We start from the raw sequence: 26,983 nt of genomic DNA on the forward strand, positions 1-26,983 counted from the left end.
AGCGCTTCATTGCAAAAAAGGAATGCGCATTTACAGATGCTTTTTCACTACGATACAGTCACTCTAAGTACGCGTATTTTCCACATTCTCGTAATGTTAGATTTTCCATAAATACGTAAATATCTAACGGTCGATGGTTTCTATAATTGTAGCACAATTCTATCGAAATGAAATGTTAATATGGAAATATCGCGTGGACGAGACGTCGACCATTTAACAGGTCAATTATCATCGAGCGGCTGTTAATTTCAGCACCGGGTCCTTAATCCTGATCGAAGAGGATCAAGGGTCATAGGGGTGGCGAGTGTGGAAACGGGCGAAGGGACAAATCGGTTTGTAGGGCCAACAGCTCCTCTCTATGGCAAGTCGTGTCGAGCGTAGTCGAGCCGAGCCGGCACGGTCGGCTATAAAAGCCCTCTCGCACCGAGCCCTCAACGTCACACGTCGTTAGCACTCTGCACGGTGAGGAACTCCTGCGTACCACCTGTTATCCCTGGAAGAAACAGTTCGGTTATCTTCCACCCGAGTACAATCGCAATCGAGCTACGTTCCAGTAAACATCGTACACTATCGGCTGTCTGCAAAGGATCGGAACTCGCTTTGTCAGGATCAAGCAAATCGATAAACGAAAATCTCCCCCGTAGCCGCTGTCGACTAAAACGCCTGTTTGCTTTGGGTCGTTCCTTCGATTTTCTTCTTCTTCTTTTTCTTCTTCGTCGCCTCTGTCTCCGGCAGAAGATTTTTATCTGTGACGAGAGGACCTTGGACTCATCGGACAGGAATTGCACGATCGCTTTCTAATTTTCGAGGTAAGCGTTCAATTTTATCTTTCTCATATCCGCCTCTCTTTATCGTGCTCTCGGTCAGCGCTCGTTTTGGCGGGACAAGGACAGTGAAAATCGACAAACGCGATAGGAGAAGTGAGTGTTGTCGTTCGTTGCGGTTGCGAGTGTTTCGCGGTGGTTGCCTCGATAATCTCTGTCTCGTCCTTCGCCGCGTTCGTTCGTCGGGTCCTCCAGCAATTACCACGTTACGAATATTACGCACGCCTTGCCGTGGGGTTGAAGATTACAGTGCGATACGCGATCTCCAGATTAGTAGGAGATTACGGGCAAACGATACCATTCCAAGTTACGTTATTCTTTCCGCGCGGTTAGGGTTAGATAGTGATTCGTTGGAACAGGGATTTGGCGGTGTCTCGCTCCACGGAACAGATAAGTGCGGCAATAAACTGACAGATGCGGAAAATAAGAAGATTGATAAGACTGATTAGGGAATTAAAGAGATTGGGAAATTATAGTTCGGCTGAACTGGCAGAGAAGTGTTCGCGGGATACAGGCGTTTAATCCTTCTCGATGATAACGACATTGCAAAGAACGACGATCAATTATGCAGTTTCGAGCCGTGGCGGTCAAGTAAATCAATATCATATAAGGTAAACGCAAGAGCGAAAGTATCGAAGGTATCGTGTTCCTCCTCTTCTTTTCTTTTCTTTTCCTCTTTTTCTTCCGAATCGCTTCGTCGAAAACGCATTATTTTTGACCTTTGAGAATTTGCTTTGCTTCACGGTTGCTCGCGGCCAAGCTGTACGCTTAAACAGTGATTCATACACCGAAAACGTCACATTTCGTCACAATTTACGTATTAACGTAGCAATTCTTCAAACAAGCGAAGATCATGCGTACCGAAATAGTTCGACTATCCGTTTTCCGCATCTTACGAACGTTTCGCTCCTCCCGTACCTGTTAAGTTAACGTCAGAGGTTAACGATCAACCGTGCACCGTTCGCGTGATATCGCGTTGCCTTGCGTGTTTGGAATAAACCATTCTTGCTGCAACGTGGGTAATACCGCGCACCGTCAACTCGTCACATTAATTAGCTCGTTCCTCCGCTGATTTCTCAGTTGTCAAAATGGAATACGGAAGTCGAAAATGATCCATGGGACGCCGCATTCGGCTCTTAATTTTCTCTTCTTAATCGTTTTTTAGGAAATTCGTGAAACTGTTCGTTAAACGTGTACGTCGCGAAGTGAACGAAATGTGCCGTTCCATCCGTTAATCGTAGGAAACGGGTATCTTTTCGCGTTCCTGCGATTTTCCAGGTTTCGCTTATTGATCGTTTAATTGTGTATTGAACACGACACGAAGTAACACGTTTGAGACTATGCTTTCTCTTATATTGGAAATTGGTAGGCTGAAACTGATTGGAAAATAGACTGCTTTTATCTTTCCGCGTTTACTATTGTTCGTTGTGGTTGTCGAATAAGCAGATTTTACAAAGCATATTTTAATATGATTTATTTAGTTACTTTATACATTTTAATTTGCACTTACATATTTTAAAATAATATTACACAAAAATAGTATTAAATATGTTATAAAGTGTATTAATATTACAAAATACATATGTTTCGATACTTTCGTATTTTGACGATTATTTTATTGTTTTGAATTTATGTTTTAATATGGTTCGTCACACATTTGGATCAATTTTTGCACGGCATATCTTAAAACGTGGAATGAATAATCCAGTGCTGAAAACACCATGCAAATTGTTAAAGGATCGATATGTCATAGAAAATAACAGTAAAAAATGTTAGTCGTTCAATCAACGATAAAATTTTCTTCGTAATGCACGTAGGTTCGTGTTCGCAAATAAATAATTGATATATGTATGTCGACGGTTCATTATTCATTCTTAATTATGATGACAATTGTTGATAATTTTTAATGATTTGTATATTGTGAGAAAAATTACAGAATAGCGTGGCACAGTTGGTTTTGTATATTTTTACATAAATTTGTAGGTAGCTGTAGAATTTTTCTAGGAACAACAATAACGTTCGTACTTGGGTGACAAAAATTTCCTACAAGTTAATTAAATAGAAATATGATTTCACTACGTCGTGTTCGTTGTTCAAACTTATTTCCCACTATTTCTATGCAACCGGGAGTAGAAACTGTTGCACAAACAACAAGAATTATAACCACTCGAATTTCTATTTATTAATTCCTCAATATCGTAATTTTATTAAACTTTGTTATGGTTCTCAGTTTTTTTTATCTATAAATTCTTCCATCCGTTTTTATTTTTTTAGAAACTACTATAATTTACGAACAAAGTAATTTATAAAAACTTAGTAATAATAGTATAATTATTTTATACATAATTCGTATCGATATTTCCTTTAACATTATATTTAAAGTCTCTAAAATTCTTTAGTCTCGTATGGTGAATTGAGAATAAAAATTATTGTTAAATTGCCGATTTTTGTGGAAATTCGTATTTTTATAAAGTCTGGAAAATAAGTAAAAGTTCTGTATCATTCTCTGAATACTGTAACGAGAAATTTATTCTGGAATTTTCATATATTTTTACATTCTACGTACACTTTGCATATCATTGTGCATCTAACTTTATTATAAATGCATAAAAATACATAGCCTAATTATTATACACGAAGCTCTCAGATTATTTTCGATACTGCGTAAACAAAATACGTACTGCAAAACGATAAATATCGATCCCAGATAAGATTTTTAAAATAAGACCGCAAACAAGATAAACAATTGACATTATTGGAATAAAATAAAAAAGTACAAATGACTTAGAATGACTAAAGTACATTTGTTAATATCAACAAAGTGAATCATTGCACCATAATATCCGAATTTTAGTACAGTTTTATTCAGTACAATTTAGTGCAGTTAGTATCTTTGATGTTGTACAGTAACTCAAAGTATCCAACACACACATCGACATCCTTTATAAACGTATTACGTATATTATACGAAACATTTTGAAATTTTATTAGTAAGCTACAACTATCAGGATTATATTGTTTCGAAATTTTACGATTCTGAAAATGTACAAAAAAGGGATCTGGAAAATTACAAAAAATTGCAATTTTGTAAATCTGCAAAAATAGAAAAGTACAAGTATCTATATATATTTTGCAAAGACCACAAAATTATTCGACGAACACATATAGCAGAATTTTTTTATTGATATATTAATAATTGTTTCGGAACGTTTTGAAATAATATTTGCATTGTACGAAACGGTTTGAAGTTTCATTAATGACGACTATCGCCGTAATGACTACTATCCTGACTATATCGATCGAATTTTAAACGATTCTGAAAATGTATACGGTAATTGTAAGATATTTGAAACAAATATACGTAGTGACGACGTTAAGAAGGAATGGAAATATAAAATTCCTAATTATTAATTGCAACAAGTGTACGACAGCGAGATTACGTCAATACCTGCATTTTGCAGAGATCAGAAAACTGTTTAAACAGGCAATCGGTGATATTAATAAACCTCGCGGTATTCAGTGCGATCATTTTCACGCTTGTTGTGTACTTAAAGCGATTATTCACGCTGTACATCAATGTTGTACTATATGACAAGCTCGCAATAAATATTTTGCAACTTGCGTATATACTTTCGAACTGACTACAAATTTTGCCAACATAATCGTGAAAGTTTCGTTACAGCGCTAATGAAATTTCAAAATTTTTTACATAACACGATATAAATATAGGAGCGTTATAGTAAGCGTACGAATACTTTTGCCAGCCACCGTATGCGAGAAGCAACGTAAAACTTTCTAGGATATTGCAAATATCTCTATTCTCATATTTCTTTCTATTTTGTAAATAATTTCTTATCAGTAAAGACAACTTATTTGCGACCTGTAGATTCTTATCGCTAAACCCTTAGTTATTCGTAGATCTTTCTCTCTCTTTTTCTTTTTTTTTTTTTTTTTTTTTTTGATCGAACAAATTTAATATCATTCCCTAAACTTAAACGAGAATTGAATTTTTCAACATGGAACGTTCTGTATACTCATATACAATGGGTTTAAAAATTCTATCGCGATGTAAGACTACGTTTTGATAGTAATAGGTGATCGAAAGAAAGACGATTCGCCCAAGTAAATACAAGGATTGTATAAATCGTGTTTATCGTAAATAGTTGCGATTCCTTCTTTCTTTCCGCGATTGCATTTAGACCCAACGGGACTAGAGACCTGGCTATGATTCCTGCGGGTATCGAGGATATTGGATTTCCCCTATATTGCACCGCGAAACTATTCGTGCCGCCTTCGTGCGTTGCTTGACGCGTGCACGCAGCTCTGTTATTTTACGTTGATTCGTTGCCCCATTTAAATGTCAATTCAAAGATCTGTGACATACGGATGAATCTGAATGGCGAAATAAAAATATCACTTTTCTGCATGAGTGGTCTTTCTATCGAAATACGACTTCGACGATGACGCTTTCTAAAAGTGGAAAAAAACGTAGCTTTTATTTTTTTTTATATCCTACCAATAATATGTTTATACAGTTTTTAGTTTAGTATTAAAAATATGGTATAAAATGTTTTTTAAATAAGAAAATGTTTTTGCGAATTTTTATAACGAAACAATTAACGATAGCTTTTAGGAAAGCTCTTGATTTAGTATAGTTTTTTTTTTTTTTTAAATGGTCGCTTTTATAAATATTTAGAATAAGATAGTTAAAAATTGGATAAAAAGACGTAGTTCTCACTTTTTACGTCTACATGGCATGAAAAATATCGTATAACGTGGGATATTTCGTATATTTTTTTAAATGGGTGCACGATTTTACAAATATTTCTAAAAGCTTTTATCAGTGTTTTTATAAACATTTCTTTAAACGTAAATTAGTATGATCGTGTTAAGAAAATACCGAGAAAATAAGTTTATCACACTTTAACATGTTATTGTTCGTGTTATCGTAAATACATATCACCTTTAAACATCGAAAGTTAATAATTTCTACTTGCTACTAATTTGAATTATTACTATGACACGATGAATCAATGTGATAAAATTTCTCGTGACAAATTGCAGATGAATCAAATTGCAAAGGTCTTATTTTTCACAATCACCATAATTACGTTTAAAAGTGTATTATAATTAATTCATTTAATTAAAGTAATTTAATCTGATTAAATAGATTTTTGAAATTCAATATGCAATAACAAAACTGATCCCAGGAAATTAAATCAAAACTCTAGAGGACTATGTTGCATACAAATGTATTATATAACTGTTTACTATACATACATTTCTACAAATACATATTTGTGTACTGAAAATACACAAACATTGGTATTATCGATAATATCTGAATATATTTAATGATACAGAAAATATTGATCGTTTCATTTCTACATTCCAACCGTGTAGCGTTTCTTACAGTTACTACTTTATCATTAATTTCTACACTTTGGTTAAATTTACATGCTATAAATCTGCAGCGTCTGACCAAAATGTCCAGACATTTCTAACTAATTATGTGTCAATAATTGATCGGTTACATATTTTCCTCGTCATTTCTCACTTAGTTGCCAACCCAATATTTCTTTTTTCCCTATAAAACTACTATCGTAAAAAGCGATAATTTATGAAACGACATAACGTTATTCGTTTTAGGAGATTTGTAGAACGCGGCCTAACATTATACCTTTCACTCTACTCGAGCAGATTAAAATAAGGCGCAGTGCATTTGGTGCAAAAGCTCCATTTTTATTATACACCGTTAAAACAGGGATAAACGTCTCTCGTGTACTAAAATTGCTCTATTCAGGTAACAAAACGATCAACCAGATGGAATTTCTTATGTGTCAGAGCAACAACGGCTACCTTATGTTATTTCTGTCGGTCATAAAAGCAAAGTTGGAATAAAAGCGTTAAGGATTTACAAGGATCACGTATTCTTCTTTTATCCGTATCCCCTCGTTCCTCGTTCAAGGGATACGCATAACTATCGATCTGCTGAAACTCTTAATACGCCACAACGAGTTCAGAACTCGTCGCGTTCAGAACTTCGCTAAATCTACCGACAGCAACCATATGAAAAACAATTATCGTTCTCTTCCAATCTTCAAATCAAATTTATCTCCTGGCTGGCTGAAGGTGGAACTTCAATTTCGAAGCTCCTGTTACGCTCGGGTATTTAAAAAATGAACGGAGGAGAAGCAGATGAAACGACCGAGTATTCGAGCAGAAAAACTTACGCTAAACTTGCACCGTGCGATTCGGAGCGCGTAATTGGAAATTCAACTCTTATTTTCTGTTCGGTGTGGTATGTCAACCGGAAGTTAAGAGATTCTTTAGACGAACGTAAAGGTAAAGACGCAGGCAAACTTGAGTTTTCCTCCCTCGAGGTGCGTTGTTCTGTCTTCTTCCTGGAAGCGCAGCGATATGGCTCTGAGGACGGTACATTTCGATCTCGCAGATCCGCTCGCGAATTACAAGCTTCCTTTCGTTGAACTTGATTGAAAGTTTTGAACGCGACGCGATGGGTCGGCCGTCTATATATATATATATTCCTATATATTCGTTTTAAGCCTCTCAGTGCAGCGTTTCCGGTGCCGCGCATCCGATCTGCCGATCGTTAATTCAATTTCTTTCGTATCTCAATCCGGTTGATCGCCGGCAATCGAGAACCCGTCGAAAGTTTCGAACGGTACGTCAGCCATCGATTTCCCATCGGAAACGCTTCTCGAGATCGGCTATAGAATATCGTCGATTGTTCCGCGTCGACAATGGCGAGCCGTTGACAGCTCTTGCCTTAACAAAATTATCGTCATCTGTATTGCCGTAAACTAGATTAAACGCTTTCGTTAATGTTGCGCCCTAGGTCAACGAGCTGTCGTTAAATTCGCACCGATCGTTCCGCTTGTAAGTACAGTGACTGGAAAAAGTGCTCGCACCTGTTCTTACTTTTCGATGAATTTTTTCCCACCTGTCTGATGTATAAGCGTGGAACTGAGCACTTGAAAGAGGCTTATACAGGCTCTTTCATAACACGTGGGACCAATATCGGGAGTGAGCAAGGGACAAAAAAAAAAAGATGAAAAATATTCGTGCGAATATGTGTCGTGTTTGACGTTGTTTCAAAGTTACAGTCACTTTTGCGTTACAATAGTCCGACAACTTATCTTCACTGAAGGTATTCGAAACGATTAGAACATCATTCCATGTACGATGGAATCTTTGCAAAATTGAGGAATTCTTCGACACGACGATTGTAAAGGTCTGCACGCAGATTATGGATGGTCGTTTGGAGCATCTTCCGTGAAGATAAGAAGTTGTGCGTTATCGAAACGCAAAAGTGGCCATAAGTTTGAGGCAGGGTCAGATAGAACGCGTATTTGTGATATGAATTTTGTCCATTGCTTTTGTGTCGCCTGAAACGGCTGCCACGTGTTATGAAATAGCCTGTACAAAGGGACGCCGAGGAAGATTAATCACGAGATGAAGATGAGCGGAAAGCATCCTTAAGTGAAATTTTGGGACAATCAGGAGAAGCAATTAAAATGATTTTTATGAATGTTTCGAGACGAAAAGCAAATACTGGGGTCATGGGTGGATATAAAAATAATTTTTAATCATCTTCTAACTAAACAAATTTAAGTTAAATTCGACTCGTGGTTTATTGATGTAAAAAAAAAAAAAAGGATAATTACACCGGATTGACTAACATTAAGTGGCATTTCTTCATCGTCAGATATAAATACTCTGTCCATGCTGAAAATCAGCTTCACCTTTGACCTCGGTAGACTGTATTTGACTTTCTTATCAAGCTCTACATATACATATTTTCGTATTATCAAATTTTTGGAGCCATATGAAACTAGGTACACTAGTATCTAATGATATGGAATTTAATAAACTTGGACATAATTAATTAGGTAATATGTGAATGTTATGATACGTTATAATATATAGATATTAAATATAATTATACGTTCGATTACTACATTAATCCTTTGGCCTCAAACGAGTCTGAGTTTGACTTGCCTGGCTGACTATAATTTAAATAAATAATGGTAATAATTAATCTCAATTAAATCGCACATCAGAGGGTTGATATATTAAATGTTACGATACAATATATTATAATATAACTTGTAAATACTTTTTCTAGCCACTGCAGTCCGCGTAAAATTAACGTGCTAACAATTAACAAATTGTTGATTTTGGAAAAGGAGAATGGTATCTCAATTCGATTTTTTTCGATATTTTCTTTTTTCATAAGAGAATAAAGAAATTTTTTTGAACTTTCACGATGTCTTTTGGATGAAATATTCGTGGTTCCTCAGGTTTAGATGATGTTTTTGATAACACGTGGCACTGCGTTCTGACATTTCGCGAACACAAAGCACAGCATGCTATCAGGGACACTGAACAAAAGAATTTAGTTTCGACATTTCATTCAACTTTGTTTCCTAATAAATGTAATTGGCAATATACTTGTCAATGTATTATATCACTTGCCATTGCACTATAACGATATTGCAATTTCTATATATAGATAATATCGTTATATGCTGATCCATGCATTTTCATAATATCAAACTGATTTTATTCGTACGTACGCTATTCTGGTATTATTCTTGCAAGCTCCAGGTAATTGCGTGAAACTTCTCGCGTGATCTTTATCGCAAAAGCTAAAATAAAACAACTGTTTATGACAAGTTTGAGTAACGTATTGTAACGGCTATAATAAAGCTGTGCGGGATTTATGATAAGGGTAAAACGTGGAAGTATTAAAGGTACAGTTTGTGTTATCCAGTGAATTCAGAATGGAGAGAATTTTTTTCGCAATTATTTTAAATATATTTACAATAAACTGTATAAAAAAGAAATGTATAAAAAAAGAACGAAATATCTTCTCGTGGGAGAACAATCGTGTGCAACGTTTAAATTTTGCTTAAAAATATTTATCACATTTATCCATTTACCTTTACCTTTCTTGTATACTCACCGAATTTTTGAAAATTAACACGCGTTCCTGTAGTTCTTTTTCGAACCTATCCTTTGTTCCTTTGATTGGTATATTGTTCGATGAAATTTTAATTCCTTTGATGCAACAAGTACAACGCTGTGGTTTAGTTTTTCGTTTGCAGCAGGTTGTAGCGAATATCGTGGAATAGTATTGCCACTATTGTTATTCGTATTGGGTTTTTTCCCTCTTTTTCATGCATTCTTGTGACTTTTTAAGTTACTTTACAGCGACAGTAGATCAACTTTTAAAAATTTTTCTTTTTCCTACTATCGTGTACGAGCTCGCTTTAGCAAACACAATGTGCAATTTTTAGCGTAAACAAAGTACAATTTTTTTAATTGATCCGGAGCGCAAACGTAAAAAGCGTTCGTCAATCCAAACTGAAAAACAATTTCGATAGGAAGCATCAAAAATCGAGTAGAAAACAGAAATTTTTAAATACGCGTTATACGAAAGTTTTTTAAATTTCATTAGTATCGTGATCGCAATCGTGATTACATCAGCAAAATTTGTAACAAATCTGAAAATATAAGCTTTAAAATATTTATCACAGAGATATCTACGCTTTTACATATTCAAAACGTTTCATTTTTTATTTTCCTATACCATTCGTAAACAATTTTTTACACGCTATTTGCGGCAAACGATTTACAATTTCTACGTTTCGAACTCTACCAATACGTGTAATCAGGATAACCATATCCGGTTATAGCGGCGATGAAGCTTGAAAAAATTTTACGAAACGCAAATAATATACTGATAAAAGTTCTTTAATAACTGTGGATATTTAACTGTAGAAACACTAATAATATTTGGTAATATCTAACCGTGTTAACAGTTACAGTAACATTAAGTTGTAACATGAAAATTAAAAAATGTCGAAATATAAGTAATATACAGATTCCAAAACGTCGCGGTAGAATCAATAACAAATATCGAAACGACGTATAAATTAAAACGTAAAACTGGGATCCAAGTCAAATAGATTTTGTCACTTATTTTGAAATCCTAACCAGTAAATAAAATACGAAGCGATTAGACGGTTAATAATTTATGTACCAGAAAAATATAACAAAGTGAAGCAGATGCAAGCGATACCGTACGTTAATATTATCCAGTGATATCTAGTAACCAGTGGCTCGTAAGAATCTACAGCGATGCGGCTGTAGCAACGAAAGCATTAGATCCTCCGAAAAGTGTCTTCCTTTTACAGACATGTCTTTTACAACAATGTATCTTTATACAAATATGAAACATAATCTTTCGAACGTTGTGATCTTTATCTTGATAATAAATGGATCAATACGTAATTCGATAAAATTATTATTTTATTATTATTATTAAAATTATTAAAATTATTATTATATAAAATTATTATTACTAAAATGGAAAATATTGTGCATCCATTATTTCCTTATAAAAAGAAAGAAACTTTCCGGACGACCTAATAGAAAAGGTCAATACGGTTGGAAAAAATAATATCGTTAATAAGTGTAATTATTATATAAAACACTATCGACCGGTATCGTATTACAAACCAGAAAATAACGGTTTCCAGATAAATATATATAAATTTAATATCGACGATGATAAAAGAAGGGCTTTTAAGGCAAGCCGCCGCTGCTAGTAACATTATTACCAATAACAACCGATATCCAGTGACACCTGCTAACATTATAACCGATAATAACGTATTATCGAACTTTAACGTTCAAAATATTAAATATTAGAACGAACAATATTAACATCGACGAACATGAAAATATAAATAGTACAAGAAACAAAAAAAAAGAAATCCAGAAATAACAAAACATAAACAAACATGGGAACGTTGCACATAAATCAAAGCGCGAAGCTACGCAGAAAACCAAACAGGTTTCAGCAATTCTGGAATTGTAGCTCGCAAATAGAGCACGAAACGACTAGACGATTAATAATTTGGACGATACGCGTGCAGTGCGCGCTGGTAACAGCCAGACAGAAGAGAGAAACGTTATTGAGCTATAATGGAATAGGAATAGCCGTGTTACGATCGGCTAACTGGTTCTCGAGATAGGCCGGTAATTAGTCTTGCGAGAGGCGGTCGCGCGCTCCGTGTCTCGGAATTTATCATTACGTAGGATGTGTAAAGTATAAATCACGCAGCGTGTCTGCAGACTCGCGTTCAACGGGCAGAGAAAGAATCGTGGCGACAATGATCGTCGATAAATCCGCGTAAAATTAGAAGCAATTACGCGGCTACCGGCAAAAATCGCTCGGTTATCGTGGTGACCGGCGCCAAAGAGTTGAAATCGTTATCGCGGCGTTCGTCGTAGAAACGCATTTGGTCGCCGCGGCCCGTTGTAATTTTCAGCCGCGGCATTGCTCTCTGCGATAAAACCGCGCAGTTCAATACGAAACGACAACTGTGATTGAAGGTCGGGACAGCAGCTCTCGATAACGAGTTGAAGAACTCGGAAAAAAAAAGATTACTGCGTGCCACGTGACTGGGTCAACGTTTCTCACACGGTGTCAAGAAGAAATTGGGCCGCGATATGCGAACCGCTTTTATTTCTAGAATCGGTCAACTAGACGGAACAAAGAGTACAGAAAATTGATGAAATGACAGTGGACGTATTCGAAGGCTTATCGCAGTATTTTTTATTATATTTTATGTATTATTATATTTACGTGCGTTGCACGAAACAGTTTGAAATGTTATTTTCTATGCCAGTACTTTTGCTAGCCACAGCATAAGTATGTTCATGTAATCGGAAATAAATTTTTATCGAAGTTGCAAATGTTAGAAATATTGGGAAAATATTTCTGCTACAATGGAACCTTGATTAATGGAAGGATCGATTATCGGAATGTTGATTAGTGGGAAAATTAAGAATAAGTGCGCGTAAGAAAGAGGAAAATGAGAGTAGAAATCAATAGAGATCGTTAAATTCTTATTCAAAAACCTGTCGTTCCTGTGTGTCTAATATTAATATTTGTAAAATAGTTAGAAAAAAGTATAGGTTATTTTTCGAATGAAAGAGATAGGAACTATAAGAACAAAGTTTCAGCATGCGTGATTAACTTGGACAATCAAGGTTCTACTGTATATTGGTTTTGAGCGCTATACTGCACTCTAATCAATCATTGATCAAAGAAACAGTGTAAAAAGAATATTACGTGGTTCCTCCTGCATAATTACACTTCATCTATCAGTAGCGATCTTACACGATGGAAAGAAAGTTGATAGTGACATTGAAAAAATTCATCCAGGAAGAATCACCCAGTTACCCTACTTAACGTAAAATTGTACAATTATTAAAAAATGTATAAAAAGAATCTATGATCTACGATCTATCGTTTGTCAACGATAATTAATTTTTATTGGCAGACTTACGGAAATTTGTATCTTTTGGAATATATAATAATAGAAAAAATTGAACCTAGAAATTGGTTTGCCTATTACATAAATATTACAAATAGTTTGGATATTTCGTATATTTTGACGTATTATACGCATTTCTACGTGTTCAAATTTCCTTTCATTTAAATGCATAAAAGTCTGCAATCTAATTGCCTCTTAGTAAATTATCATGCAAGAGAACCCTGTAATACTTGCTCTGATAAATCCAGAAAGCGACACATTAAAACAACTGCTAGATGACTAAATTCCTTTAGAATTTACTGCTTATCTTTCAACTGCGTAAATTTAAATCTAGCTTTTATTGTAAATTATGCAAAGTTGAGTAGATCTCGTTACAATGCAGAGTACTAAATGAATTATTCATCGGAGACGTTATCAAATACCTTCTGAAGAATTAAGATCTCCTCGAGGATTCGTTGCTTAAGATCGTAAAGGGTGTGAACAATTTTCCTCAAAAATTCCCTTGCCCCCTTCAGACCTTCACAAAAGCGATAACCACGGGGAAAAGAGGCGGTAGAAAGTGGCAGTGCGTTTAACAGAAGATTCAAGTCTATTCTTATCGACCACTAAAAGCTATTTAATGATCGTACACGAGTCGAGTTCGCGCGATTACCACGTGAACTCCATTTCCGATTACGTAGGAACGCATCGAAATCGCGAGGAAATTTTTTCGTACTCGGCTACAGCTGGCTACGCTTTTAGCTAGTTACAATTACTTTCGGTACCTGTTCGGCGCACAAGCGCAACCTTTCATTTCGTAATGTATCTTTGAACGTAGAAAGTGGTTGGGCGCAATCATAGCAACATCGTAGAGCTTAACTTCACTACTTCTTGGTTTGTCAATGTGTACACTGGTATTTGTAAATATTAGGACACCCCTTGGTTCCATAAGGTCCGATAATAAATTGAAGGGCTCGCAAGGAAAATCACTTTTCCTCGTGTTTGCCTCTCTTCAGAAAAACGAAAGAATACTCCGACATTTCTAATTTCCTCTTGATACGCTCCAATTTTTCTAAGTGATCGTTTATACTTCGTTTGAACAATTCTACGATTTCACAGCGGTCTTGCATTTCTAGCGTAACGAACAATTTTCGATACTGAATTAACGTTATTTTTTGTATTTTTTTACTTTCGTAAACAATTTGATTTTATTAGGAATTATTTTCTAACACGCAATAGGTAGCAAATATCAGGAACACTGACATTAGTTACGATATGGGGAACGAACAAAAAATAGCTTTGTCGTTCTTATCGATTAAGACACTTTGGCTATAAAATCACATTTCTAAAGAATTAATTAAATAAATGGCCACTTGCAATAATCTACGTTCATGTGTCAAACTCCGCACTAGGACATTTGTCATGCGTCCAGAATCCGCATATTAGCAACTTGAGACATATTTCTGCACGAGTGTATTGCGGAAAAAAGTTCTTAACGAAATAAACGGTTGTCGGAGTAAATAACAGCCTATAACCGTTTAACAGATACTTGTTTGTCAGGTTTAAAAAAAATGGCACCATTTTATATTTTCTCATTTTCCTTTCCTTTCTTGTAAGTGTATCTGTAAATTCCTGATTCTTGAATATAAACCATGAAAAAGTTTAGTAAATACTTTTATCTCGATATTTACATCTTCATGATTTATAACTTTTCTACGGCGAGAATTGAGGTGATGGATCGTGATAGTGAGAGGAAGAAACAGTTGAGTATATTTAACAAAGAAATTTATCAAGGTGTACACTTAGCGTAGGACTCGCGATTGTTATATTAGCGGTTCGCGGTTACAAGTTGGAACGATGGTCGATGCGTTTTAATGCGCTATATAAACTCGGGTGATGATTGCTTAAGACGCCGAGGAACTCTGATCAATTACTATGAACTGCCAATGATTGCTTCGGACCAATATGTAACGACTGACTTTCCGTCACGATGATGCCGCGAAGGAAAACTGTGATAGACTGTGTCTAAGGATGCGAGATCATCGGATTCGTTAAGGAAAGCCTTGATTCGGAAAGTGAAGGAAATGGACGCCGTTGTTAATTGGCTAATTCTTGTGTTGGTGGTTGGAAAAGTGATGCTAATTGCCCTTGAAAGAAAGTCAGCATCGTACGTGAAAAAAGCAGATTTCTCGTATCTTTCCGTAGGAGATGATAGGTTTAGGAACTGCTAAGAGAAAGACTGTTTGTCCCTTTGGAGAACCTTAGCTAAATAAATCCTGAGATTTATAACAGGTCCTTAGGCTAGCTGAAAATATTCTGTGAGGATGTATCGACATCTGGCAATCATCTTATCCGAAGAATAGGGTCTTTGTGTAGCGAGCCACGGGGCAGAATCCGTTGGAAAGTTTACCGTCGAATTATTCCCATGAAGGATGAAGTCGTAGAGATCAGGATAAAAGTATTTATTGCAAACTTTTTCGTAATAAGTCAAGATATAGATCATTGTTTTATGATATCGATTACTCGTTATCGTCTAAAAAGCAAGAAAATCTGATATGGAAAATTGAAAAAAATTCGTCAGCAGCTCATCAGTTAGTTCTACTGCGATTCTCGAATTTTTATATTTTCATCCTGCTCTTGTTTTGGTAAACAAAATTTGTCACACTTTCTTCAAATATTTTTTAATGTTTCTTTTAATTTAATGAAAAATGAACGAAACACAGCGATATTTTAGCATTAAATTATCAAGTGAGAAATCAACTATTTTTGAATTGATCGAACGATGATTTTGCATTTACGAAGAATGGCAATCCAAAGATTTGTAAAACCTATTTGCAAGAAATACAAAAGGAATGTTATAAGTTAGAGACCATCGTCAACTGAATCTAAATCGAAATTCGTGTAAACAAGAAATTTAGAATTAAACAACAGCATAATTATCTACCATCTGATGATATTAACGAATCGACAAGTGACAAGTTGTAATAGACAAGCGTAACGCCACTATATTTCACATTTTGCGCTCATTTTTTCCAACTTTCCCATCACGCCTCGGATAAATGCCAAGTAACGTCTTTTGTTCCTCGAGAGACGCTCGAGTAATAAATTTTGGTTCGCAAGAAGGTGCAAAACCGAGCATTTTTTCAGCATCCTAATCTCTGTAATATAACACCAGTTAAATCGTGCGAGTCAAGCCAAACGATAAAATTTTACTTGACATTTTCTCCTTACTTTCACACGCGAAATAACGCGTTTACTTCGCTACTTTACAAACTCAATTTTCTGAAAGATGAAGTTTCTAAGGCAATTTCGATTTTCGTTCTAATCGCAATATTTTCCTCGCCCACACTATTTTTTCAAGACAGGTCGATACACTGCGTTAATATTAGCCCCGCTACGTTCGCATCAATTCCGTGCGTAGCAACTTGTAATTCCCGCGTGTACCTTGCAAGACGTATTTATGAATTTCTCATGCAAAAGCCATACGTTTAGACGCTTTTACGAGTGCACAGTCCCGCGTCTCGCATGCATGCAAATAACGCGACCGAAGGAATATTTCAAAATGTCACGACACACTGGGACACGTATTCGTTAACGCGCGCTGCTACCTGTCTTTCGAGCGCACCATCTACGGTTATAAAAATTTCGTTGGTCGCAGACAACGGAGAGGCGACACGGGATTTGGTTGACCGTTAAGCAAACGGGTTAAAGGTTTATTGGTCGTCAGGCGGTAACGTGGAAAAATCGTGGCACTACGTCGTTGAATCTAATCCGCTGGAATGGCAACTACATCTATTGCGCGTTGTAAAGAGCTCATATCGCCGGGCCAATATGTTTTATGATAAACTTTTGTCATTTAAGCTGGATAGCGCACTTTGAACTTTGCAATGGCGAAACTCTGTGCTTGACAATTTTGATGGCACTCGCGACATCAGAAGTTGAACGAAAATTGATCTCTGTTATCCTGATGAGAGTTTCGAGTGGGAACGGCCGTATTGTTTCGGGAGATATTAATTATTTGTACGTAACGAGGATAGGAATACGAGTCGGAGTGTACTAACCAGTTTCTATTGACAAATCAGCGCTATATCGAAGAAAGATCGTTGCTTGAATATTATCGAGTTAACAGTCTTACTTATATTCGCAACTGGTTTATTACCTGAGATTGTAACTGCCAATGCGCTAACGCAAGAATACTAATAACGCAAAATATTTAAAAAAGTATATATTATGTATGAACAAAGCAGAAAAAACGTCTTGAGATAGATAAAATCAGCAGCTCTGTGGGACAAAATCTAGAAACAGGAAATATACCATTGCTAGTGACCGTATTTCTGATGCGACGTTAAAAAATGAAAAGAGAAGAAGAAGAAGAATGATAATAATGATAATAATAAATAATATTTCAACTACTGTCAGGGGCATAAGAAAAAATTACTGAAAGGGATTTAAATGGTTTGCATTTGATGGTAAATAAATAAAAAAATGCTGTGAAGATGATTTTGACAGCTTTTTTAGGGTCATTAACTTTTTTTTCAATGGAGCCACATACTTTTTGATGCACCGGTGGATGTGCTTTTTTATTGTCTCCAAAAAATATTGAGACAATTGTATATATCTGAAAATAATTAGTCTAGGAGATATTTTAACTTGAAGTTTGTTGAATTTACCTATACAATATGCCTAACAAAATCAAAGTTAGAATATCTTTTAAAATAGTTATTTGTACATACAATCATCTCAATATCCTTTTGTACAAAATAAAAAAGCATCAATTGACGCGTAAGAACTCTCAATCTAAAAAGTGTCAATGATCTTGGGAAAACTGTCAAGATGAGCTTCGCATATTCTATCAGGTATTTCATATAAATTTCAATATACGATACATGTTGGCATAAATTGAGGTAGAATTCGAAACATAAGTATGATATGTAATTTTATGAGTTTATTGATATGATTAAACCTTGAATCAATCGATTTCATCGTCATTACAAGTCGATATTTGCTGTTGCGTAATTTGTTCAAACAACGAAAATACGTCTTTCGTGTATAGTGTACGCAAGAAATTGCGAACACGTGCCCTATATAAAGCCATAAGATATAACTTGACGATATTGTTTGTGCTGAAAGTTTCGTCTACGAAAAACTGTTTTTCTTTAAATATAGCTATATGGAATGTAAGCAACTGGTAACAATGTGCCCTGGGCCATCGATGTATATCGTGAAATATATTATTCGATTACTATGTCACCGTCGGCTTTCCTCTTAAGTTTCTTTTGTGTGGTTGCGGGTGAAAAATAGCGACAAAAGGTGAAAATACCTCAAAAATAAGAGGTAATATTTCCTGTAGTGTCTGCATTCACTTCTGTGTACTTGCGTTTGTGTGTGTGCGTGTGTGATAAAGAAAAATTTATTATACCCATAAATATAGTCGTCGGAAGCCAAATCGGTTGATATTGATGCACATAGCCAATCATAAAAGTCTACTTGCATTAATTAAACTTTTTACATTCGACTTAATCAAAAGAAGATAAAAAGGTGCTTTGTCATAAGATCATTTATATTTACAGTGGCTCGTGCACAAGTATTCCTATACTTGCCTTAGTAAGCTTTTATGTTTACGTTATCAATATACAGAGTGTCCCACGCAACTGGAACAGGCTGTATCTCCTAAACGGTTAGGGACAGAAAAAGTTTTAAAGGTTCTCTGAATTATTTCAGTCTCTCTGCTCAAGTGCTCCGGAGTACTTACGTTATGTTCCATTACAAGATTGAAATAATTCAGAGAACTTTTAGCTTCGATAACTTCCTAATGAATAAGTTTAGGGCATAGCTATGTTAGTACTTTTATATAGAGCACAAGAATTGCATCGATTGCTGCAGTCAAAAATATAAGTTTCCATTTAAAAAACAGAGTGCAATTGCATTTTTCTGATGCACCGATGCTCAAAAATGCATAAAATTAATTGCATATTATGCTCTTCCTGATACTATTTAACTTCCACTTAAGACATTTTTTTCTATCCCTAACCGTTTACGAGATGAGTCTGGTCCAGTTGCGCGAGACACCCTGTATATACAGGGTGCGCCGTTAGAATCCGGACAAAAGAAGTTTTGTGCAGAAAGTTGTTTATTTAAGTCAATACACAAAAACACATGAAAATGTTGTTATATCTCATTTAAAGGGTCCTTGCTGAGAACTTTTATTCTATGTAACCACCCTCTGCCTCTATGACCTGCTCTATTCTTGCTCTAAAGCGCGAGCACGCTGACTTCAACTGGTCGCGTTTAATTGTCGCGAATTCTGACTCGATAGCAGCTCGTAGGGAGTTGACGTTGGGGTGCCTGCATTTATTAGTTTGTCTCTCGATAACGCCCCACACGTAATAGTCCAATGGGTTTAGGTCGGGACTGTTAGGAGGCCAGAAATCTTTCGACCAAAACATGTCCACATTGTCAGAGAGCCAATTTTGAACAAGATGACTTGTGTGAGCAGGTGCGCCATCTTGTTGAAATAAATACGGCCTTCCAGAAGCCGTAATTTCCATCCACGGCTTTATTACTGTCTTCAGGACCTCCAAATAAACCTCCTTTGTGATTCTTTCGCCTTTTTGGAAGAAGTGCGGAGGCATGACGTCGCCCTCACTTGAGACAACGCTCAAAACGTGAACACTTGCTGGAAATTTGGTTTTGCCCACAACAAAATTAAATTACCGTCGATCTTGGGTAGCTAAAGAATTTTATAATTTCGACCGGCGTTCTCCCGGCGCGAAGACTTTCTATAATCGCCGCTCTTCTATCGTATTCCGGGTTTTGCTTAACGAGTTCTGTCATTTTGAGGTTATAGAAGACTTATTGACATATTTAACTAACTTCAGAGTCAATCAGCACAAACATCTGAATTCTAATATGGTGGGAACTACAAATTGAATTCTGTCCGAATTCTAACGGCGCACCCTGTATATACTGTATACAGAAAAGTATTTTGAAATTTTATTGACACTACAGAGAGACGCGACTGCCACGAATTATATCGGCATTCGAATCCAATCTAAAAATATACATACAAGTTGCAAGATATTTTCTACGAACTTATATTTAGTAAAAAGATAATACACGATATGAATAGACGTCTTAAGCCTATAGTACGCTGTACAATCCAGAAACCTTATTATTATAATTCTTTCATTCCATCGTTGTACCATCTTAGAGAACCGATCTATTATTTTTCTGTTATAATTCTAAACATATAATTGGCTGGTTTATGCACGTAAAAAATTATCTCTCTATTGCGTTACTTTGAATCCTCCTTACCTTGAATCGTAGGCATTGTATTTTGTGACAGTAAACGCACAAAAAAAGGAAGAAATTATATTTCGATGGACATTATGAAAATATACGTAGTTCCTAAATATCTACGGTTCTACTATTCAAACGAGTTTTTGTAGCTTTTGCTTATTCCACGCTTTGTATGAATAAAATAGTCCAAGGTAGAAGAAGATGCCCGAAGAGACACAGACACGTGAGGAAAAAGCGAAGACGTCAGCAGAGTTAAAGATGATCCTACTAAATAATGACACTTGCTAATGTCGCGGACGATTGCCCTTTAAATATTCTTGTAATCTATGCAAAATATGCTTGTATTAAATATTTCCAAATTTCTGTATATATTTTTGCAATTGTATCAAATTTTCTTGATATAATCACAATAACTGAATGTCACTATAACGCTAATGAAATTTTGCAGTATTTCTCGTACAACGCACGCAACATGTTCATAAAGAGTGTTCGAATAATTTCGCGAACTTGTTCGTACGTAGCTTTCTGCAATATCGTCCATGCGCGTATGATGTGAAACTATGCGACTGATAGTGCATCAATTTCCACGTCAAAGATGAAGCAGTTGCTTTCATACACACGTTTCGTGTTTCATTATACGGAAAGGAGAAAAGATCAAGGAGCAGGTATTTCCCTTCAGTTCGTAGAAAACCAAAGATCGCGTTGCTTTACCGAATCAGATGACGAAATTAATGGAGGGTATGGAAACTGCGTACCATTATGACGCAATTTCATATTTCTCGTGAAATCGCTCCTCGCTGACAAGCCGAGGCGAAAAGCGAATAGTTCACGTAAATTGAGTTAAAGATACAGAGCTAATAATCACGCGCAAATTCTTTTTAAGTTAAATTTCCTTATCTTCGCTAAAGAAAAGGTAAGTCACCAAACAGTATCTAGTGCATTAAAAAGCGTCGATCGACACAACAATCGAGCCGTGAGAATAACGAACTTTTTTTCCCTTATTTTCTTTTAAAAATCACATCTAAATTTTGTATTTGCTTCCGATAATATTTATTATTTTCGTTATAGCCATATCTTTTCTTCTAAATAACCATCTGTTAATTTACAATTTCTTGGATAGTCAAACGTTAGGTAAATCTTTTTAATGCTTTGACGAGTTAACACGATGGTACTCTGCCATTGAATCGTATCCGATTTTAGGCAAACAGTTTGTTTTTAGGATGTTATCTCTACTGAGATTTTGAAATGTTTTGTACGGTACACATAAACAAGTTTTAGAAGTATTCGAATACTTTCGCGAGCTACTGTACGCGATAAAATCAATGTACTGCAACCTTGCGGCAGAGAGTATTTAACACTAGAACTACCGATAGTTAACACGAAGCTACTTCTATCAAAACCAGCCAAAATGACTGGTTTTTGAAAAATACGTAATAATAGAATATTTTTATATTTATTGATTTATTACTTTCTTGCAGAAGCAATTCCATGTTATGTAGTACATTTTTGGTATTATTAATCCATCTGGGACCATGATCTCTAAACGAGGATTGACACATTTATAAAATTGTGGAACAAGTCATTTTGATTGGTGTGGTATTTCTAGTGTTAGCATCTAGCGATCGATCCGGAATTTTCCTAATAACTGATATCATCATATCGAATGATACGCAGTAAAAATTTTAAAAACATGTGGCAAGTTGTACAAAACGAGGAAACTGTTTAATTGGGGTTCGATAAACAGATTGCGGCACCCTTTTACATTTTAACAAGTACCAGTCATTTTTACTGGTATTGGTATAAATAGCCTTGATACGAAATTATTTTCAGTTTGAATACATAAAAGACAAAATAAAATTCATTATATTATTCTTTTAGTTATCGTTGCGAAAGTCAATTACAAATTACATCATTGCTGAAAAAAAATATAACATGAAGTGGGAATTTGAAAATAAAATTGTAAAACCAGTTTATTTGGCTGATGTGGTGGTTCTAGTGTTAATAAGAAAATATTAATAGTATAACTTCACAATGAACGAACGCACGAATCAGTTTAATATTGCGTAATGACAGTAACATTTTATAGCTTTTAATAGCTTTATCGATATACGTAAACGTTCGAGCGTATCAATGGCATTTCCATGAGTACGCGTGAAACGTCGCGAGTCTCGCTTGGAATTTCGTTTTGTGCGGGTTTGACTACAACGTGTTTCGATGTAACTTTGCCTGAGATCGTTTGTGGCAAAGTTCCTGAAATTTTTGGGGTAACGTCGTGACTGCAAGAAGAAATACTCGAGTGTTTCGCATTATCACGTCTGTTACACAGTGAAATTTTTCGCCAAAATTAATGCAACATCGATGTAACTAAGAACTCGTAATTATCAATTTTCCAAGTTACCCTAAACTTTCCTAGTTATCCGTTCGGATAAAGAAATTTCAAGTTGAGAAAAATATTTCCTCCAGAAGCTTGTCCTCCTTTTGCTTCTCCTCTTATCCAATTTACCGTTACGATAAAAAATATATGTTCTAGTTTATACGTTGTTAATTAAAAGAAAGTTACAAAGTCGCTTTTATCCTTTAACCGTCCGGTGGGATTTTCGCTAGATCTGTAATCTTAGAAATCAGCTTGCAAATTTTCAGCGGTTGGAAATGAAGAAATTTCGAAAGTGAGGGAAGGGGGAATAGACTCTGGCGTTGAATGAATTTTCATAATCTCTGGCAATTTACATTAAGTACAAGACGTCCAGGTGTAATTATCCTTTACAAAGGACGATCTTGGAGAGGTCTATCGGGACAAGTGTAATTGTTCGAACGCCTCCAGTCTATGTTACAAGCCATTACTGAAGCTCTCTTAATTTCCTAACTTAATCCTAGAACGATTTACACGCGCCGCGTGAAACATTTCACCATAATGACAACGGTGAAATGTAAGAGAAAAACAAGCTCAGCAGGTTCTGGTTTAATTACAAGCAATTTTCTACAACCCCTTTAATTTATTTCTACATAAGTATTTATATGCAATACACTAATACATATTAATATACAACTACACAGATGTAATTTTATTACATCTAATCAATTGAAATGTAATAATTCATTGAAAAAGATATATGTTCTATGGTTATTTCCTGATAATGAATGTTACTATCGTTTATCTTTATTTTATTTCAAGTAGAATAAAATTAGAATGTCTTGGAATCGGAAATTTTTCATTTTAATTGTTATATATATTTCACTAGAATTAATACTTTTCATAGAAAAATGTTTCGAATATAGAAAGAAATAATTATAATATTACTTCAACGTATTTATTAGCCGATAAAGTCGAATTCAATTCTATTATATTCAAGATAGAAATTATATCGAAAGTATAATATTCTAGAGACCATGATAAACATTTCGGTAATCATATTGGAGATTAAAGTTTGTCTTTTTATTAAATTATATCACACAATACCGATCGTATCTTAATAACACAGTTAAACATATAATATTTTTAGCAAATGTCTGAATTACATTTAATTTATAATCCTGATGGTAATCATTTTGAACGGTTATTTAATTTGAACATAATCGTAGAAATAGTTTTAATGGCAGAAATTCGTGTCTCTAAGTATCGTGTTGTTTAATTTTATGAAACTGAGTGACAAAACAGATGTCTATTTTGTTAAGAATATTGTAACGCGTATAAAAGTTTGATATTTTGGGACTCTTCATGCAGAAATCTTTCTTCTAGTGGAAATACTAAATAACAAAAACAACGTTCTCTCTATCATGTTATCTATATATAACAATTATCTTATAGGTAATTAAGTAAATGATTGTAAAAACAATGAGTAGCTTCGGTAGTATTAATTATTCGATATTTGGTGTTTCTTAAAATAGAATTCTCAAATTCAATTTCTATGTAAGTTTTTAAATACATTATAAAATGACGTGGGAATTTCACAAATTGTATAATCGAAGTATTAAAATTATTTATACGGCTATAAAATTACTTGTACAATTAAAATTGTATAATTAAACGATTTAATTAGCAATTAAAATTATACAATTTACGAAATTGTATAATTAACTAACTTGTTAAAATGTCCGACTTTCCCTCTATTTGTGACAAACTTTTCTCTTTTACGGAATTTTTACGTTAAAAATAACGACGTGTTTTAACGATTTCATACAATCGTAGCAATCATGATAATTCCATTGTTCAATATCTGATCTTTTATTTAGAACTTTATAAACGCCATTGCAAGCTATCATCATCCCCTGTTTTTTATTTCTTTGCTCAATTTTCTATTTATTATGTTTATTAGAGAGAACTATTCCAATTTATACATTTTTATCAATGATTCTTAAAATAGTCATTTATATTTTAACTATCATAGTAGAAAAATTAATATTGTGCGTTTGGTTGCTTATTTAGAATTTTAAAAAATGTAATTGCAATACTATTCGTATCATCTTCTGCGCTACATTCTTCTTATAGAATTTATTATAAAATTACGTTGCGAATTTAAATGGAACTTTCTAAGTCACTCTTTATTTGCAATATGTTAGAATGTTTAGGAAAGATCAACTATTTGAGGCAAAATCATTTTCAATTTGTATTTCTGTTAATCAATAATTTAAAATACTTTTTCGTATCTTAGCTATTAATTGAGCATCGAAATTAATTAACCAGAGACTGATTTGGAATTTTAATAACGTCGTTATAAGTTATCTTCTTCATTGTATTCTCATCGTAGATTTTGTTGCCAACTATAACTACTTACGAATTCAACGGTCATCGCTTATAACAGATCCAAATATCACAGGGGAATACAAGTTTAATATATCTTGTGCAATCATAAGTTGGCGACTGAAATTTATACGAAATTTATACACTTTATCGTAAATATGTTTCATGGAAATTTGTCGAATAATAAAGTTTCTTACCGTACTCTTTACACCGTTTCTTTTAATATTTCCGGTTCAAAAACTGTGTGAAAATGTGACTACCATAGAAATTTATCAGAATGCTTTTAAAGTCTCTTACCGTATCATCTACATCATTCTTTGTAATATTTTCAACTCGAAAATTCTATTAACTTGAAAACGTGGATAATAGAAATATAAAGAGGAATATCAGTTATATATATATATATATATATATTTAACGTTAAATATATGATGTATATTCATGCATTTCAAATACTTTTCATCACAATTGTATTAATATCAACGCGCATAAAACTCTCATCCTGCAAAGCAAGATTAATTTATCTGGTTAATTTACCTTATAAGACACTTTGTATATCAAAGAAACGTGCGACGATATCGTTATTAATCGTAAAATATTATTTAAGAGGTGCGTGACGAAATTTGGTTCGATGAATTCTCGTTTCGTGAGTCATTCGTAGAAATATTTTGCAAAAAAAGAAAACTTCTCACATTGATACGTGTATCTCTCTTTTTTTAACGTAATTGCCTAGTGTATTTATCCGTATCTTGTAATATTTTCTTACATATTCTTTCGTCAGAGAAAATGATATTTAAACAATCTTTTCGTTTCCGTAGAAACAATTTGTAAAATCATTTTCTCAAATCGATACGTGTGTTCCTTTCTATTTTAGAGTAAATATCCAATACATTTATCTATGCTTTTTAATACGATTTTAGATAGATTTTCTCCAGAAAAATATGATATTTATAAGATTTGAATAAAAAGAAGAGGATTTTTCGTTTTCCTGATATTCGTTTCTCTTTTTTCGAACCAACGAAGGTCTCGCAGAATGAACGTCGAACGAGATTTATGGGACGTTAAACGGAATAACGTTCTAACAGCCGGAAGTAAATCAAAGGATAAACGAAGGGAAGAAACAAATCGAGCAAATTGTACGTCGTAGTGGTGTTGTATTGAACTATTATTATTTTCCCATAACTATTCATATTTTTATTAAACATGATAAAAACACCATAAGTCAATATAACAAACGTTCTGCTTTTATTGTCGCAAGACAGACAAATGTATTTGTTAATCCTTCGATAAAGTTAGAAAATAGCGAGGATTTTAGAACGAACGATTTAAAAAATAAATATCGTTTTGACCTTAAGACTCGTTGCATTTCTCTGATGTCAATTCCTTTAGATTTAGCTTCATTGGATCATAAATACTTACACAAAGCAATGCAGAATTCGAAATGAAGGATCTGAATAGTAATAACCACGTATTTCTTTATCGTCAAGACTTTTTGCGTTTCTGGTATTGGATTCTGGATTCTTATTCCATCTGTATGAAAGCTGTCCTTTGGTTGACGGTGGTTCTGTCTTGCATCGATTAATTATGAAACTAAACAAATGATAGTCTTATGGGCATCGAGAAATTATTAACTTATATTGTCAAAATTTGTATTCACGTCATTTTATGATTTTACGAATTTTAATCCATTAAACGATATTTAATCTTATCACTGTGCTACATAACTGTTAGATAGTAACTGGTTTACCCTCCAAACTTTGCTATTGGCA

The 26,983-nt window shown here is 34.5% G+C and overlaps 1 protein-coding gene across 1 annotated transcript in view; it reads left to right on the plus strand.

Moving 5' to 3' along the window:
- Positions 1-418: 418 nt before the first annotated feature.
- Positions 419-26,983, plus strand: part of LOC132909266 (diuretic hormone 44) — a 78,231-nt gene continuing 51,666 nt past the window's right edge. Inside the window, exon 1 of the mRNA XM_060963999.1 lies at positions 419-809. The gene's annotated coding sequence lies outside the window, so the exon portion shown is untranslated. The remainder of the gene's footprint in view (positions 810-26,983) is intronic.

The sequence above is a fragment of the Bombus pascuorum genome, chromosome 7 (assembly GCF_905332965.1).
Source record: "Bombus pascuorum chromosome 7, iyBomPasc1.1, whole genome shotgun sequence".
Taxonomy (NCBI): Eukaryota; Metazoa; Arthropoda; class Insecta; order Hymenoptera; family Apidae; genus Bombus; species Bombus pascuorum.